Source organism: Pinus tabuliformis, chromosome 6 (genome assembly GCF_031772625.1).
Source record: "Pinus tabuliformis cultivar Carrire ecotype Pingquan chromosome 6, CPIR1, whole genome shotgun sequence".
NCBI classification, from domain to species: Eukaryota; Viridiplantae; Streptophyta; class Pinopsida; order Pinales; family Pinaceae; genus Pinus; species Pinus tabuliformis.
In genome coordinates this window covers 1,186,826,720-1,186,845,527 of record NC_142292.1, presented here as the reverse complement: position 1 = coordinate 1,186,845,527, position 18,808 = coordinate 1,186,826,720, and positions in this window count along the sequence as shown.

Sequence of the window (18,808 nt, the reverse complement as noted above, 5' to 3'; positions counted from 1 at the left end):
TAGAATCGTAATTCCTTTTAAACAGAACATCATTTATGAGCTGATATTGTTTAGCTTTTAATCTCAGAGCTCTTTTCTTGGTGTGATCCAGGTGTGATGGAGCATACCCGTTCTTAAGATAATAAATGGTGTCAGCATATAATGATTCTGCATCGTTTAGGCTTACCTCATACATTTGTACCTCTTCAGATGAATTTTCAGGAATTTGCGATGCTCCAGCCAGCATTTTGCAGAAGCCTTGACCTCTTACAATGCTTGCTGGTTTGATCTCAAGGTCGTATTCCTGTAAAGCAGTGATCCAATTTGCTCTTTTTTCACCCACATCCTTCTGTACTAGAAGATTTCTTACCGCTGGAAACGGTACTATGACCTTAGTATGGGTTTTAAGTAAGAAAGGTCTGAAATATTTGACCGCTTTGAAAACAGCATATGCCTGTTTCTCCACGTCTGAATAGTTGAGTTCAGCACCTTGTAAATTCGAGCTAAAAAATGCGATTGGAGCTTCCGCTTTCTCTTGATTTGCTTGAGTTAGAATCGCGGCATATGATTCCTCTGAGGCAAATGTGTATAAGATAAAAGATTCTGAAAAATTCGGGGTTGCTAAAGATGGAGCGTTAATGACAGCTTGTTTGATCAAGTTGAATGCTTGATGCTCATCTTGACCCCATTTAAAATTTGAATTCTTTTTAATCATGGTTTGCAAAGGAGAAACAGTTCATGAAAAATCAGGGACAAATCTCTTCACAAAATTGATTTGACCAAGGAAAGATTGCATGGATTTTTTATTATGAGGTAGGGATATTTCAGAAATTTCTTTGATTCTGTCAGGCTCAATGTGAATACCAGATTTTGACACTATGAATCCTAGAAGTTTTCCTTCACTTAATGCGAAAAAAGATTTCTTTGGGTTAAGTGAAATCCCATACCTTAAACATCGTTAAAAGATTTGTTTCAAGTCTTTGAGATGGTCGCTTCTCTTCTTGGAGTACACTGTTATATCATCCAAATAAATTACTACAGATTTATTGACTAAACCCTTGAATGCGATGTCCATGGCTCTCTGAAATGTAGCGCTGACATTGATCAAACCGAATGGAATCTTCCGATATGTGTATGTGCCCCATTTAGTTCGAAATGTGGTTTTTAACTGATCATCGGGATGTACTAGCACTTTATTGTATCCTGAAAATCCATCCAAAAAAGGCATTAGTTCTGAGCCTGCTACTGCCTGTAATATCTGCTCCATAGGTGGGAGGGGAAATTATCTTTTTGACAGGCTTTGTTGAGATTCCGAAAATCGATGTAGATTCTAATATCTCCGTTTCTCTTTCTAACGGGTACCATATTGGAGACCCATTTGGAATGTTTGACGGGGAAAATTATTCTGGCTTTTAATAACTTATTTAGCTCAGTTTTTATCTGATTTTCTAAATTGGGGTGGATTTTTCCGAGTTTCTGTTGGACAAGTTTTTCGTTGTCAATCATAGGGATAGTATGTTGAATGATAGAAGTGTCGTATGTCTTCAGCTCATCGTAACTCCAGGCAAAAACATTTTTGTATTGTCTCAAAAGACGAATATATGCTAGTTTTTCTTCAAGGGCTAGGCCGTGACCTAGATTGATGTTTTGCGGTTTATCATCGGTTCCTAGGTTTACTAATTCGTAGTTCAGAGTTGAACTGTAGAGCTTAGAATTGGTAGACCTTTTAAACCGACTTTTCAAATCATATAAGTCTTCCAACTTAACCACCGATTTAGGTATAGCATTATCAGTGCTATCTCGTTGTATTTGTAGATCGTGATGGTCTTCGTCAATTATTTGATTGGAGTAGGATCCTTCAGAAGTGAGGAAATTTACAATATCAGGATCGTCATTGAATACTCTCCAATTTGTAATGTTGTCAGGGATGGACGGTCTAAAGATTAATTCTGTTGAGAATCTATCTGGACTAAAATCTTCAGAGGGAATAAGTCTAGAGGCTACGTTAGCTAAAAGGTCTGCGCTCGCATTTTGGAGTCTTGGGATTGACGAAATATTGAATGCTATGAAATGCTCAGTCAGATCTTGTACTAAAGATTAATAGTGTTTCAAATGACCTGATAGGCAATGTATGGTGTTACGTACCTATTTGACAACAATCTCAGAGTCTCAGAAGACTTGAAGATACTTGACGTTCAGCCCGATTTCTTTGTATAGGCCTTGCACCAGGGCCTCATATTCCACTGTATTGTTTGTGCAATCGAATTCAAGTCTGCACGTAAGCATGGTCTTATTTCCTTCTGGACTAATCAGAACGCATCCTGCTCCTGCTCCTTCGTTAGATTTAGAGCCATCAAAATATAATTTCCAAAACAAAGATGTAATTACAGGTTTATCTACAAAATTAACACACTTTGAATTATCAGTTAGGGAAAAGTTTTCAACTTGGGACAAAACTGAATTTTCTAAGTAAGGTGATGTATGAGCATTGAAATTGCTGAGGAAAGAATCTACCGAGTAATTGCCTATGATACTGCTGTTATATGCTATTGCTTCATTTTCTCCCTCCAATTCCGTTACTATGTACTTTTGGTGTAACTCTCGTTCAACCTTTATTTGATTCGGTTTACCATTGTAGGGTAAACACATGTGCGACCAGTCGGTCGAGAAGTATCCATGGAGTTTTTCGGACCAATCCTTGCTAAGAATTAAGCCATAGAATTCTGGGATATCAGCTACTAGAATGTCAATAACCTGACATACCTTCGGGTTAGATGACAATCTTATGGTCACTTGATTAAGTTAACCAATCACTTCGACTTGAGATCGATCAAGCTGAACTATGCGCACTGCGGATTTTTGTGGTTGAACATTCAACTTGGCACATATTGATCTGGGTAAAATATTCGTTGAAGCACCAGAATCTACCAAACAATTGTGCACATTTTTATTGAGAATTTCATAAGTGAGAAGAAAAGGGGGAGTGTGAGACATTGATCTTCCTCCAATCAAGGCGATGTCATTTGGATCAATCTTATTGATCGTGTTGGTTGGAGGTCTTCCCATGTTGTGGGAAGCTACAGCTGTAGGCAAAGATGTAGTAGGCACGGTATGTCACTCTTTCATCATTATCTTCTGTTGATGTTTTAATTTGCTCAATTCATAAAGAATGATATTAGCCCTAGTCTTTTTCATGTCATCAATAATATTGTATTCCATTTCATCCGAAACTATCAGTGTTCTTGATGGAGGTGTTTGATCTGGTTGGACTGGGCTAGATTGAGTCGCTTTAGCGGTCGTTTTCTTTGTTGCGACTTTATCTTTTGCTGCAGGGCTTGTGCCCTTCTGCTTAGGGGTAGTTTGGGGAGGATCAAGTCGATTTTTGCTTCGTGTGCTAACCAGAAATGCTTCTTGATCTTCTTCTTGTGGGAGGATGAAATCCCACATTCCTTGTAGTTCCACAACTTCTTCGTCATTGGTCTACCCTTAAGTCGTACTCTCTTCTTCTTCCTCTTCTTCGGATTCGACATTTGAGATAGCATTGGGTGGTTTCACATCCATTGAAGGGCCTCTTTTAAAAGCTCTGTAGGGCTTTTTTGAAGAAGTTTCTGCCACTTGTTTTTTTTATGTCAATCATCTCATTGGACATGGTCTTTAATACTTTTTGCAATCCTTCCAAATCGAAAGGATCTTTCATTTGTTTCTTCTTGGGGTCTTCCTTGAAGGTGACTTTTTTATATTTGTGTTCCTCTATCGCAGATCTCTTTTCCAGGGCTACTACGCGTTTCTCTACTATTATCGCCTCTGTTAGGTTTTCAACTAAGGTTGTTTTATTTGCCCTATCCACAAAGATTGCTAAGTTTGATGGTAAGGTCATAATATACCATTCACATAGTACTTCTTCGCTGGGTTGGGAAGGAATGGGAATTTTGTTAAGGATTTTATTGAACCGTAAATTGAAATATTTGATGGGTTCTCTAGCCTCGGATTTCAGATTGGATAGGTCATTTATTAACGTTGCCGTTGATCTGTCATCACCAAACTCGGTAAGGAATTGACTTTGAAAAATGTCCCAACTTGTGATAGACCTGGAAGGTAATGAAAAGTACCATGACCCGGCTGTTCCTTGCATTGTATAGGGGAAAAGCCAGACAACAGCATCCTCGTTGGTAACTCCGTTGAGATTGACAGAAAGCATGAAATTATTAATGTGCTCTTCAGCTAGCATGCCTACTTCTGGATTGAATTTGGGTAGCCATTTCTCAGGATGCGCCGATATTTGGCTCAGGGGTGGAGGCATTAAAACTTCCCCAGGATTGTTCCATGGAGACTGGGCCATCGTTGAGCTGCTGGTAAATGAAAGTGCATAGGATGATCCCTGAGGATGGGAAGATGAAGATATTATGATCTTAGATGATTGAAGAAGAGGGGTTGTGGAAGATGGATGAGTGGTTTGGAATGAAGATGTGGGTGGCTGACTTCGCGGTGAGGGAGTTGAAATGGACGATGTAGATGAAAGAGTCTCACTGTCAGACTCTTGTGGTGTTTTCCTTGCTCTTTTCCTGGTGGGGAGAGAGAATTCAGTTGGCTGGATGCCAAATTTTTCACTCTTTAATCTGCTCAAGGGATGAGCAGGATTGTACTGCGAAGTCACTCTGCTTTGAGATTTATCAGACCTCTGTGTAGAAATAGAAAACCCCTGGAGTTTGAGAATCAGAGTTTGAACTTCAGGGGGTTCAATGGTAGATTGGTCTGAAATATTAGGGTATGTAGCAGCGGTTTATACTCGAGCGACTTCTGACTCTGGATTTAAACGTACTGGGGAAGTCGGGGGAGTTGATGAGGGCGATTTACTCTCAGAATGGTATTTAGATTTTGATTTAGGTGCCATTCATAGTTTGGGCCCTCCTTCTAGCACCAAATATGTTGAAGCCCCGAAAATCGGGTCAACAACAAGGGGGATACCGACCTGGTCCGGACCTTGGTTGGCAGCTCCTTATCCGTTTGGTATAGCGGGTCCGACTGGGGATAATGGGACCAGTTTCCCAATTTAAGGGTGTGTGTGTGTGTAGAGTTGGATGATGCTGATCTAAGAGTACTTAAAGCTAATTTAATTCAGACTTCTAAACTAACTCTATGCTATTGTAATCTAATGAGAAACAACACATCCAATCTACGCTAACCCGTGGTGTATTTCTTCCATTATGCGATCTAAAGAGATTTCAAACAATAACTAGTAATAAAGATCATTCAGCTATCATAAGAATAGAAATCAATTAAGATAAACCACTTTGCATAAAAAGTTAGGCAAAACAGTTGTGAACAGCATATCGCATAATAAGTTATTCATATATTAGACATAAATAAATGACTCCACCATACAAAAGTGCCAAATGGTAACTCATACATTCATGCAGTAACATATAAACAACTAAAAACTGTATATCACTTTAAGAATATAAACAGAAACAGTCAAGAGATAAAAGTACCATTTATGACTGGTTCCACTCATAAGCTTCAAGCAATAATGATTTATCTCTCCTTGCTCTAACATCTACTAAGAGTACAAAAGTGCAACATCAGTAGCAGATATCAAATGCAAACATTAATAAACCTTGATCCATCCATTCATCAAAACCCCCTCCGAGGGTATAAAAGTGCATGTTCTGAGGACACGTTTTTTGACAAATTTCTGGACCCTTCTCCTAATGCCTGAGAAGGGTTTAAATACTGCTAACTAATTAACTTAATTACATAAATTTAGGATACGGTTTTAAATGACCGCCCTTCTGCTAAAGCAAAACTATTTCTAAAAATTGAATCTAATTCCTAACCATTTCTGTATTTGCTCCTTAGTGCTGCAAGCATGCAAGATTCGCTTGGGAAGAGTCGGCTGGTCGCCTTCTGCTTTCGTTTGAGCTATGAAAATAGAAATAGCAAGCACTGGCACCACTTTCTGGTAAACTAGAAGATATTTTCGAGAATCTTCCTCTGGCTGGGTGTATTCACTGCGTGTATACTTGGTAATAACCCAAATTTCTCTCAAATTGATTCTGTTTTTGCTATTTCAGTTTCCGGCCTTGCGAATGACTGAATAAGTTAGGGACTTTGCTCTCTGAACAATTTTCTGCATCGAAAACTGCCTCCGTTCTTTGTTCCGGGCTTTTCTGGTGCGTTTTCCTTCTTTAGCGCCTTTTTTCTTTTTGCTTTACCGGGCATAAGCTTCAGGATCTTTTGTAAACATGTTGCTTTTGTGCACCTTTGACTCTGAGTTTTGGATGGCCTATTGACATCAGCATCTGTTGAGTGATACTCTGGAATCTGTGGTCCTGTTGCATGCGGCATCCGTTTATGAAGGCATCTCTTCTCTATTCTCTGAGCATTGACGCTTTCCCCTTTTCCTTAGATGTTTCCTGCACATTGCTTCATGTTATTTCCTATCTTACAGTTTACGCAAAGGAAAAGAGTAATGATAATAAAGATTGACATGAAAGCTTTAAGCTCTTATGAATGCATAATCATGACACCCATAACTAACTGACTCTTCGAAAAACACAAAACTGTCCTTCTTGAATACTTTGGCATACATTCATTAATTTCTTTTAAGGCGCGCGCCCAATTTTGGTTTACGGACAACTTTCCTTGAATACTGCGTCGAGGAAAATTTGCGATTGGTGATTTCTATGACTCGCATCGCAGCATCGCAGATCGTGTCGTTAAGATGTGTCATCGCAGAAATTCATGATCGCATTTATCGCAAATCGCATTCATCGCAGATCGCAGATCGCGCTTAGTCATTCAATCATTGTGTGCTGCTTACGCGATGTTGCGATATGCGACGTCGCATATCGGCCGTCGAAGATTTCTTAAGATTTTTTATTTAAGGGTGCTTCATAATGTATACGATGCAATGAATTTCGCGTCGCTTCTTCACAGTTTATTATGCTCATAGGAAAACATTTCATTCTCTTCTCGTGATGCGATACAACTTTAAGGAGTTGAAATACAAAAATTTTCATAAAATGTTTTTTTTTGGATTTTTATTAAGGGTCGCCATTTTCTTGGTGTTATTGCTAATACCAAACAGAGAGGGGGGTTGTTGGTGGCCACAACACTCTCCTATCATCATTGATTGAATGATTCCTTCGTCTGTAGAATGTACATGCGACCAAGGATCTGAAGAGGTGTCATCTTCCTTAGACCTATCTATCCAAACACTCGATGAGCGTTGATTTTGGTTTGCCCCCCAAGCCAAGAAAATTGATTGCTACAATATTTCTAAAATGGCGATGATCCACGCTGAAAAAATGTTTAGGAATCTTCCGAATCCATTAGATATAGAAGATTTCATATTGTAAGTTTCCACTGTGGCCACTTCCGCCAGATTACTCGGAGGCGGTAGGGAAAAAATACCCATTAAGGCAGGGTCTTTTAGGAGACCTACTCCAATATTTTGAAGGATATGGGGGCTTCCATGGATCATTGGAATGCTTCCCGTAACTTGTGAACTTTTGGGGAGAAATGTTTGTTGGTCAATGATTGTAATTCTTCCCTGGAAGGGAAATGCAGTCTTCCTGAAGTAGGTCGAAACAACTGCAGCCATGGCATATATCCAGGGCCTTCCCAGTAGGATGTTGTAATCGAGGTTTCCGTCGATTACTTCAGCATCAATTTCTACTGTTTTGCCCCCCAGTTCAACTTGCAAGTTACTTAAAATCCCGTATGGAGTGTGTGATCATCCATCAAATGCTTTTAACGTCATTGACGATCTCGACAAGGGTGGTGAGCCTAAATTTTTCCAACAACTCATCGACATAATACATGTAGATGCCCCCTCATCAATAATTGTTCGATGAACAGTTTTTTTGAGGGCTTTCACTTGAATAAGGAAAGCTAGTTGAGCTGGTAATTTTGGGTCATATCCTTTATGATCAAAGGCCACAAGATTGGAATCCATTGGGCCAATCCCACGTATTGCTGATAATAAAGCTTGCTTTTGGGAGGGGAAATTCTGCGGTACCTCAAGTGTCGACATAGCGAATGGCGATTGGGCCAGGTCCTCTACTATATTATAATTCTGTGCTACTTTTGCACGAGGATTAAATGTCGATTTGTGTACTACTCCCTTTGGTGACTTTATCATTGGTTCAGGAATGATGGGTGGCACAACTTTGGTCAAAGTTGTTGTCGAACTACTAGGTTGTTCATTAGCCTTGTTATTCGACAGCTGTGGATTCCTGTAATCTTTATTCCTTGTCAAAGCATCATTTTGTTGCTTTGAGATAGACAACATAAGCACTTGGGATCGGGAAGCATTTTGATTAGCAACCAGTTTGGTTCCCGAGTTTGGAAACGGATCAGTCAATACTGCTAAGGTTTTTGAACTCTTAAAGAGTTTCTTAACTTCAGCTTTATGTGGACAATCTCGCGTCTAATGATCCTCATCACATATATGACACCCCGCAGGGGGTTTCCTTTGCCCATAAGGGTTTGTAGAAGGTTTTTCAGGAGATGACTCATCCTGCTTCTTTTTTCTCCCTTTCTTTTTCTTCTTTCCCACTGGTTGCTTCAGTTGTTTGCCCTTGTCGGTCGACACGGCATTTTCTTTCGAGGCAAGAAGTTCCTCATTTGCATTTTGACAAGAAATCTTACGGGCCTTTTTAGATGTAGCCTTTGTCGATTTCGTGTCTGTTGCGCCAATCATGCCATCGCCGACATGAGAGTCATTGTTTGATTTAGGAGGAGATGGAACGGAAAATTCTGGTCTGGGAGCGTCAGGGATTTTATCATAGAGCGTGCCAGACTGAGTATGAATCAAGTCTAAATATTGCGCACGAGCAATAACTTGCTCTTCAGTGATGACTCCTCCCTTTGCCACATCTTCTGTAATGGAAGGTAATAATGAATTAATAAACCATTCAGCTAAAAGCTGATCAGGAACGTACGTTTTTACCATTCTACGACGACGTCGCCACTCATGAATATGATCAGATATATGAGAGTCCATTGTCTATTTGAAGTTGGTAAGAAGTTCTGTTCTCGTTTCGTACCTTATTGGTAACTGAAAATGGGTTAAAAAGGTTGTGGCTAAGGTACTGAAGTTGTCGAACGAAGCTCTAGGAAATTCGATGTACCATTTTGCCGCCGAACCTGTTAACGTCCTCTGAAAGAGGCGAAGTCTTACCAAATCATCATTTAAGGTGTTCGATGAACACCATAGATGAAAGGTCATCACGTGATTCGATGGATCTTCACCCAAATTTCCATTAAATTTAGGAATATTTGATGGAAGTTTATGCGGAATCGCTGGCCACCAAGGTGCGTAAGCGATTGGATCATTTGTTAACCGATTTAAATCTGGTAACTCTAAAGTTACTACAAAGGGTAATTGTTGATTCAGGTTAGGTGAAGCATACCCAAGATAAGATGGGATTGCCTGAGCAGTTGGTCTTTGCATACCGGCATAATGCATCTGATGCTGGTATGTTTGGTAAGGTTGGTGGACATGACCATTGTAAAATGGTTGATTTTGACCGTTTTGAATGTACGACTGCCCACTATTAGCAAAGATTTGTTGCTCAGAACCTTGGTATACTTGTTGGAATTGCGGTTGTTGGTATTGTACTAGCCATGGTTGTGAAGCCATGTGCTGTTGACCGATACTAACAGTTTGACCAAGATGAGGGGTATTTGTACCCGTTTGAACCTGTGTCATTCCACAAGTCGGTGATTGTGGTTGAGTCGAAGGGTCAAGGGGCTGTTGCATTACAACCTGAGAAACTTGAGGTTGGCATACAACAGGCAGCGCTTGAACTTGCGACACCGTCACAATAGCTGGAATAGTTGGTATGTTTGACATAGGTAAGCATTGTTGCATCGAATATACAACTCTTGGTTGTTGAGGTAGTATTGGTACCCAACCACTTGAGGTAACTCCAGTATAACCTGAATGTTGTTGTGAACTCCCGTATGGATATCCTCCCGGAGGGGATAATGAAAGGGTATACTGTCCCCCATACGGTGGTAATCTAGAACTCAAGGGAATGGTTTGCCCTTGGGGGCCGGACTGCCCAAATTGACCTCCAAATGGATCAATTTGTTGAGACTCAACATAAGAGTTTCCGGATATTATTCCAGATGAACAAACAGGAACAGACCATACTGTCGAAGTAGCCCCTGAGTGGGCTCCTTCTAGCGGTTGAGAGCTAGTCGAGACAGACGGTATACCGACGAACATTGTCGGAGTGATAGCAGGGAGTTCTGACGACACAGTCCTAGATGTTGATGGTTGTTCAAACATTTGTAGTCTATCCAAAAGATTACCTAGCGATTCTATAGGAGCTTCCGCAGGTGGTAGGCTAACTTCTGATGAAGAAGGATATAGACTGATCCCGACTCCAAATTGCGTTGGAGTAGTTGTTGGAGGATCTTCTACAATTTCTTTTATGGCAATCAGACCAGGTGGAAGGGGAAGACCATCAGGTCCGTAGAATATTTCTGGTGCCGAAGAAGGTATGGAATCGGCAGCGACAGATGTTTGAAGAGTAAGACTCTCCGAACCGGTTGTAGATGGAACTGGTTCGGTAACACAAGTGTTTACTCTCAGACTGGGATCAGTATCACTGTCCCTTTGTGGCTGTTGAACTTCTTCTGTAGAGGCAGGGTTTCTAGAAATGTTTGGAGTAATCGAAGTCTTTGATGTCGTTGGAACACTTGTTCTAACTTTAATAGGAGATTTGGAACCGGTTAAATGAGTTCGCTTTGTCCGTACTGGCTTCGATTCTGGAGACAAAGACGGTTGACTCGTAAGCCTCCGTGAACGATGGGGTTTCAATTGACTTTCTTCCACAATTGCAGATTACTCGATCAACTAAAATAAAGGGGAAGTATGTTTCCGAATTAAATGAATTTTAGACGCTTTGACACAACTTGTTTTTTCAGTTTTTAAGAGTCGAGAAAAAACAGAAGATGACTCTAGTCTCCTTCGATTTTTAATGAGCTTGAAGTGACAAGTGGTCAGATGGACCTTTTCCGTTAAGGAGTCTGAAAAGGAACGAAAGGGACTGCTCTGTAATTCTAGGTAGAGGGAGTACCAAACCAATTGCAAAACTACATAATACTTTTTACGGTACGGCAGTCAATCTTCCCGAATGCTGTGTTCAGTGCATTTCGATCGATAGGGTGGCAGACACGTCTTCCTATGGATAAAGGATTTAAGCCTATAGGGGTCTCCCAAAATATACTCGACGGTACGTGGGAGCACAAGTCCGTACTGGCACTTATCATCTCAAAGTGGAGGAATAACCCAACCAACATTGAGAACAACAGTTACCAGACTTTACGACGCCAGAATACGTCTCTAGCCTAGACTTCTAAATGTTGTGCGTTGTTAGATTCATTGAATTTATTTTAAGTTGATCTTGCTTATGAAGTTTGCCTTTTGGGTTCACCACGAGATGTAGATGTAATTCCTAAAATGCAATCTAAAGATGATTAACAAACTTTTCATCTCTTTTATGCAATGAAAATCCTAGCTACTAGGGAAAAGAAAGACAAAATCTTTTCACAAAGAGCAAAGAGCACACTGTAAATGCACTTTCCTAAATCAAGCCAAACATACTGTCTATATGCAAATGCACATGCATGTATTTGTTTTCGACTTTCTTAGTATATGGATGCTAAAAAGAAAGTTGATGCACAAATCTGAATTTGTTTTCAAGCGACAAACACAAACAAGCTTCTTTTCGAAATCAAAAGATAGAGACGATTACGACACCTTACGATTTTGAAATGAATACTTGTTTTTGACACTAGAAAATCACAAATTCAGACCAAAAGCAATAGTAACAGGATAATAAACCATCAACAGCAATCAAACTCTTTCCTATGATTGAAATCGACACTTACGACAGATTCAAATCAAAGGACGAGAGTACGATTACACTACTTTTGCTAAGGAGAACTGTAAATGACTCAACAAACACACAAAAAAATATACAGTTCTTTTGTACAAAGGAGGTGGAATAACAACAAGGAAAAGGGGTTTCAAACAGAGATATACTGATCACAGGCAACAGAATTCAAGAATAGAACTGGAAAGAATGAACCATAGAAGCCACAAGTGCACAGAGCTAGTCTGATCAGCGCACCTGTAACACAGAGAATCTGAAATGCAGAACAAGTTTTCCACTCGGGAAGTGCGTTGAAATTCAGAATCTCTTAACAGTACCTGCGCTGGGCTAGAAACGAGACTCTGTTCGGGTTCCGGGTCACAGTTTGCAGTTTAGTTCTTGGTTTTTGGCCGAGTAAAAAGAAATCAGTAATTCAACAATTAGGGGTAGATCTAAGGAGGATCTAAGAGCTATCACAAGGGAAATCAGATAGTTTGTGAATCAGTTGTTTAAATCATAAACAAATCCACTGAATGGATTGAAGCAGCAGATGTCTACTTTGCATTTGTTATGGCAAATGCAGTTTGAATGCCACTTATAAGTTTATGAAACTAACAAACAAAGAATGATAAAGAAACAAACTAATTAGCTCCCCAGCAGAGTTGCCATTTTGTTACAGGAAAAGTGTCTATTTAGAGCTTCTCTATCCCACTAAGGTGTGACAGCTACCTTAGAAACAAATAGAGAAAAACTACTTTTGTATTTCCTTTATGAACTATAGATAGAGAGGAATAGAAAGAACCAACCTGTGTCTTGCGCTAATCCTTTGATCCAATCCCTCTCTTCTTTGATAGTCTCCATCTACCTGCTCCCTTACTTGCCCAGCTTCACAAAGTACCTGTAAGATCACAGAAGAAGAACACTATGCAAATACATGCATCTATATTCATAAACAACTTAGGATTAGATTTAAGTTAACCATACAAATGTAACAAAGATCAATGATACAAAAGCATGGAGGAAAACTCAAATAGCTTTTATTGATAAACAAGAAAAGATCCAGGAGGAGTTACAACCAGAGGTTCCTGACCCAACATCAACCTCCTAGTAAAGAAGCCCCTCTTCACCTCAAACAAAGCATAGATCACTCAACAATCTGATGTTTGTTTCAAAAAACCAACAACAATTCCTTACAATATGCAAAATTCCAGCCTCCGGATCTCTGGGATGAGGGATCCATATATAGATATCTGTAAGGAGGATGAGTCAGCTTGTGATTTGATTAGTGTCTTCTCTCTATCATTTCTTGCTTCCACTTGGAGACTGAAGGCCTCTTACTCATCCTTGGTCGAATTTAGTGAGGCAAGTGTCACAGGAGAACATTCTGGAAGCTTCCATTGTCTCTCCACCTCGCGGAATGACACTGCCATTTGTCATTTCTCGCCCATAGCATCCCACAGAAGGGACTTTTGAAATGCAACGCACCCTCACAGTGTATTTAGGTGCAATGCAACGCACCTAGCCAGTGGAGCAGCTGAAATGATCCTGTTTTGACCTATTCTGAGCAGTTTCTAGTGGAGAACTTCTGGGAGAAGCTGTAATCTGTTGACCTTGTTTCTTTAGGGGTTAGAACAACACTTTTAGGGACTTAGGAGCCCTTGATTTATGGAAATTTCACGCTTGGTGTTGTGGGGCCCAAAAATGTCTATAACACCTTGGATGGGGAATCAAATTTTTCATCCAATTTTATATTCCGCTCAAAATTTGAGTAAACGCATAGGGAGATAAGTTGAAAATATGAGTTGACAAAATATTTTTTTCTTTTTTCCCTCTAAAATTTGATGATTTAGTCTAATATTATTTTATTATTTCCACTATTATTTTATAATTTCCTTAGGTTTCCCATTTTAGACTTGAAAATTCCCCTAGTGTATAGGAAACAACTACAGGAAACACAAAAGCCTATAGGAAGCTACAGGAAACACTTGAATTCCAAAGGAAGTCTGCAAGGGGGTACCTAGGGTCAACATGGTCATCAATTGGCATAATCCCAAGAATTACAGTGAGAAGTAAGTGGCCCATATATCCTTTGTCCATGCTATGATAATTGATAAACTCTACACTCTTTTAGTAATTGCAGTCAGCTTAGGAATTGGACAGAGTTTAGGGCTATATAAAAAAATTATGTGGCTATAAGAAATTTTATAAATTATAGTCATCCACTAAAAAGGTTAAGCTCTTAGCCACCCTGAAATCCATCTTGAAGATATCCTACAAAACCTCCTACACTGAGCTAAAACAGAGAAGAAAATGGGAGGGAGATTCAAAATAAGAGAACCCATAGATACATCAGGAATTCACCTTCATCCCCTTGTGTTTGATATCTTTAGGAGGCATCATCGGTTAGGCTTATTTAAGTTGCTCAAGGGATATGATGATGATATAACCTATGAGTTGGCCATGGCACTAAACCCTCAAGGAAGAACAAGTGCTACCACTGTGGTGAGAGGGTTGTCCATTACCATCAACCCTGATGTGTTCAGCAGAGTGGCGAAAATTCCTCTAGGGGTTCAATGGAGAAAGGAGGACAAGGCCAGCAAAACCTTTTATAAGAAAAATTTCCTCCTAAAGGATGAAAATCCAATTGAAGAAAAAAATGGGGTTAGAAGGGAGAGCGCCCCCTATCCCTGGGATGAGGTGGGCTACCAAATCCTAAAGTATGTTTTTTGTGAAGGGATACTATGTGTAGTCTATGGCTACCAATTTAGACTCCTCGATGAGTTGAAATTTAGAGCCAAAGTACCCATAAAAAAAAGGCTCAGTGTGCCTTATTTCCTTTTATAGTCCATTATAGACGTGATACAGAAGGTGAAAGAGCGGAAACAACAACAGTTAGCACACCATGGCCTCATCAAGGTAATAGTGGAAGTTGCGTTAAGCCAATTGAGAATTAATATTCATTGGTACACATTTAGGGACATGGACAAAGAATCCTTCCTTGAAACCTGAGCCCTTGAACATGATAGGACCTCAACCTCTAGTGCTGAAGAGAAAGAGGAGGAAGAGTAAGGAGAAGAGGAAGATGAAGGAGAAGAGGAGGAAGAAGGTGAAGAAGAAGCAGAGATAGTGAAAATAAAGGAAGAACAAAAATAAGAAGAGGAAGAAGAAATATAATAGGAAGAAGAAATGAGAGAAGGAGAGGAGGAGAAGAAGGTATAGACTAGGCCTGACAAAAATACTGCACTTGAAGAGAGGATATATCCCCAAGATTGTCTCGTGAACACACTAAAAAGGAGGAAACTTCTACCTTGGATACCTTGAGAACACCCATTAAGTCTAAGAGGAAAAGGTAGAGCCAAACTCCCCTCTATTTCAAAACAAGGAGAAGCACTAGGATTAAGCAAGAGAAGCCACAAACACCTACAAAAACCCCCATCATAATTGAAAAATCACCAAGCAAGAAGGAGGAGCTAGATTTCATGAGAATTAAGGTTGATAAAGTCACATCACCATAAGAAACCCCAAAGGCTACTATCACCTATGTGAGGAATCCTATCACCAGGTCAACATCATGTAATCAAACCAAGGCACTTGTAACCCTCCAATAGAAAGGAAAACATCTGCTACAAGATCCCCAAATAGTTCTATAGGAAACACTAGCAGTGCTATAGGAAATATAGAAAGAGCCACATGAAGAGCTACAGGGAAATAAAGAAGGCAAGGAAGCAAAACCATAGGTACAAGAGGGGGGAACTCCTAGAAAGACAATTGAGGGATATTTTCTAGAGTTTCAATAGTGTATCCCACAACCAAATATGAGCTCCTACTACAAGTTCATCGAGGGAGGAAGAGTGATACCATAGAAATTTGCAATCCCTCTCTTCTTTGAACTTGCAAATGAGAGAGGAAGGACACATTGATGGATGCAAATTACTAAGTCAAAGAAAGTAGAATATGTGGGCCACATGGAAGAAAAAATTCTACAGATGGGCAGGGAGTTGAGTGAATTGAGAGATAGAGAGTACACCATGAGAACACAGTTGGAGGTAGAAAACACATGGTTGAGGAGGAAGTTGGAAGAAAATTAGAGCTAATTGGCCACCATGGAAAGCCTCTACCTAGAGGCACTTCAACGCAGGTTTCTATCCAAATCATATTCACTATACCTCAAAGATAAATGGATGTCGTTACAAATTAAGACATTGGAACAATAGGGGACCATGCAATTCCAAGATTATAGGAAATTAATTAAGCTATGTGACAAGATCACCCTTGAAGACAAGCCCAAATTATCTGAATTCTTTCTACACAACCTTGCCTTGCAATACTTGGATGTGTGGGACCCCAATGCGAAGTTGGGGGACTTGCAATTGATGGCCCTTGCATCATGGATGACTCATGAGGAGGTCAAGGCTGAGAAGGTGAAGAGAATAGTAGATAATGAGGAAAGATAGCCCCTCTACATCAGAGCATAACAAATAAATTCCATGGCTTTTATTAGTAACCACATCATCATTGTCAATAATGCTTAACTTGCAGCAAGATACTTGGCTACCCAAGAACATGCCATCTCCCGTTTTGAGAACACTTTAATATTGTTGGGGACTGAGAGCCAACAATCATGCCAAAGGAGATGGAGTAACCTGCCACACAATATCCATATCAGGGAGTACCACTCTCCTGAGAGATTGAGAAATGCATTGGAAAGGACACACATGTATAAGAAGGCCATGCAAAGACTGAAGATTAGTTGGATTGGACTAAAGCTTAGTACACCTTTTTTATTGGGTTTGCTGGAAGGTAGGAGGGAGGAAGAGGAAAGAAAGTAGTGGTAATAAAGAGAGAAAAATCCAGGGTTCTATCCTCAAGAAGAGACACCATCCAAAGAAGCCTAGGATGTTAGAGAGGCCACCAGGGCTATGACAGGTATAGATATAGATAATAAGGTTGCTCAGATGGATGAGCAATAGTTTCAGGAGGGGGGCAATGATGAGGCTCATCAATAGGTAAACTATATGGGTCACAATGCCACTCTCCAGCTTATCAAATTGAATTTTCTCACATTTATTTACATATTTTGTTATATTTTTCTTAGTGAGAAGAGTAAAGGACAGGTACTATGTCATGTAGCCCAAGTAATTGCAGGAATTGGAGTAGTTTTGGGTTGACATAAGTGTAGGAATTTAGATTAGGCAAGCAAGAGAGATTTTATGAGTTGGTCTCCCTCCTTAACTCTTCAAATCATTTGAAGATTCATTCGCTCTATCTCATCGACTTGGTGTGTATGACAACCAAGCAAGCCGGGTTTATTGGCATCTAAGCTAGTGATAGGAAAGGAAGAATTATTCACAAGTTAGGGAGCCAAGTATCCCTATTTTCTAGGGAGATATTGGTAGCTCTAATTTTGTATGAATAAGATAACCAAGGGACTCATTAGGATTTGATTTCTTGTTGTAACCAAGATACCATTTGAGCTTAAACATTTTGACCATTATTGTTATGATGTACTTAACATTTTTTATGATAATGAGAAATTCTATTTTGATCCAACATTGACTTGACTGAGAGGGATGATGCTCTTCGGTTAAGACCAAACCCTAGAAACATAAGTTCATCTTTTGTAGTTGTATTCTTAATTGAGAATAATAGTTAGTTGTTGAAGTTTATTTATGTCTTTCTGTTAGCTTAACAAGTTACTTAAATTGTTGCTATTCCCTGTTTCCATTAGTTTAAAGAGGTATATTAGTGTTCTAGTTTAGTGAAGTAAATTATACCAGAAAATCTTGTGACAATGGCTCCTATCTCATCTCGCAAATTGATCATGATTAGAGGACCCCACTCTCACAGCCCCAAAAATAAAGTTTTCCTTTTGTTTATTTCATAAATTAAGTTTCATTCTTATCTAGATAATTGTTTATGATTTCTTGGAAGCATCTGCAGTTGTTATCTTGTTTTCTAAAGGTTGTTGTAGCTTAGGAGGTAGTTCATGTCATATATCTAGTCCTTAATGGTAGATGGATCAACTTTCTCAAATTCAAGTCATCTTTTCCATTTTGACATTAGTGATTTATAAATGGAAAGACAAACATGTTATATTGTAGGGATTTTTTATCTGTAGGAAGGGATTCCTCCAACTAGCTTCAACTAGGCTTTCTCACCTTCTATTGAGGCATACCAACCAATAGTCTGAACCTCTATTTTCTAGCCACCATGAGCAAGATAACTTAGGCAAATCCGACCTCCTTGTGGTGTTGGGATTGGCCTTTGCTGATGTTAACCTTCCCTACGCCTTACACCATTGTCATGCACCCCTCCAACACCTCATCTCACTATTCTTACCCTCTGAAACCTCTCAGCTAACTTCCTATAGAAATTTAGGACAACTTGTAGCAGATCAGGAAATCTTGTAGTTGTTTCCTGTATCAAACTTGTAGTAGCCTATTTTGACTCTGTTTTGACCTAAAATGATAGGATAGCCTAGTATAGGAATGGGTTAGCCCCTTAGCTTGGACTCCATTGTTGGAAATAATACTGAGGAGCGGGGGGGGGGGGGGGGGGGGAATCAGTATTATTAGGTCAATTATTTTTCATTTCACAATCAGATTTGGATACACTACTTCAGTTAGTAAAAACCGCGTATGTACGCAACTGTAGTTAACGAAACTAGCGTATAACTAGCAGACTTGTAATTTAAAATATTCTTCAGATGTTGTTCATTAATCTGTGCATCAAACCATAGAAATAGTAACCAGGAATAGTAAACTAGAATAGGCAGTCACACATAAGAACACAAGATATCAGGTGGAAACCCAATGTGGTTGAAAACCACCTGCTACAATTTGTCTCTATCTTCTTTTAATTAGAAACTTCTTTTTACAATGATTCTGTACTAGTGCAGTCTTATACCAGTATGCAGGCTGCTACCTGCAGAAGGCTAC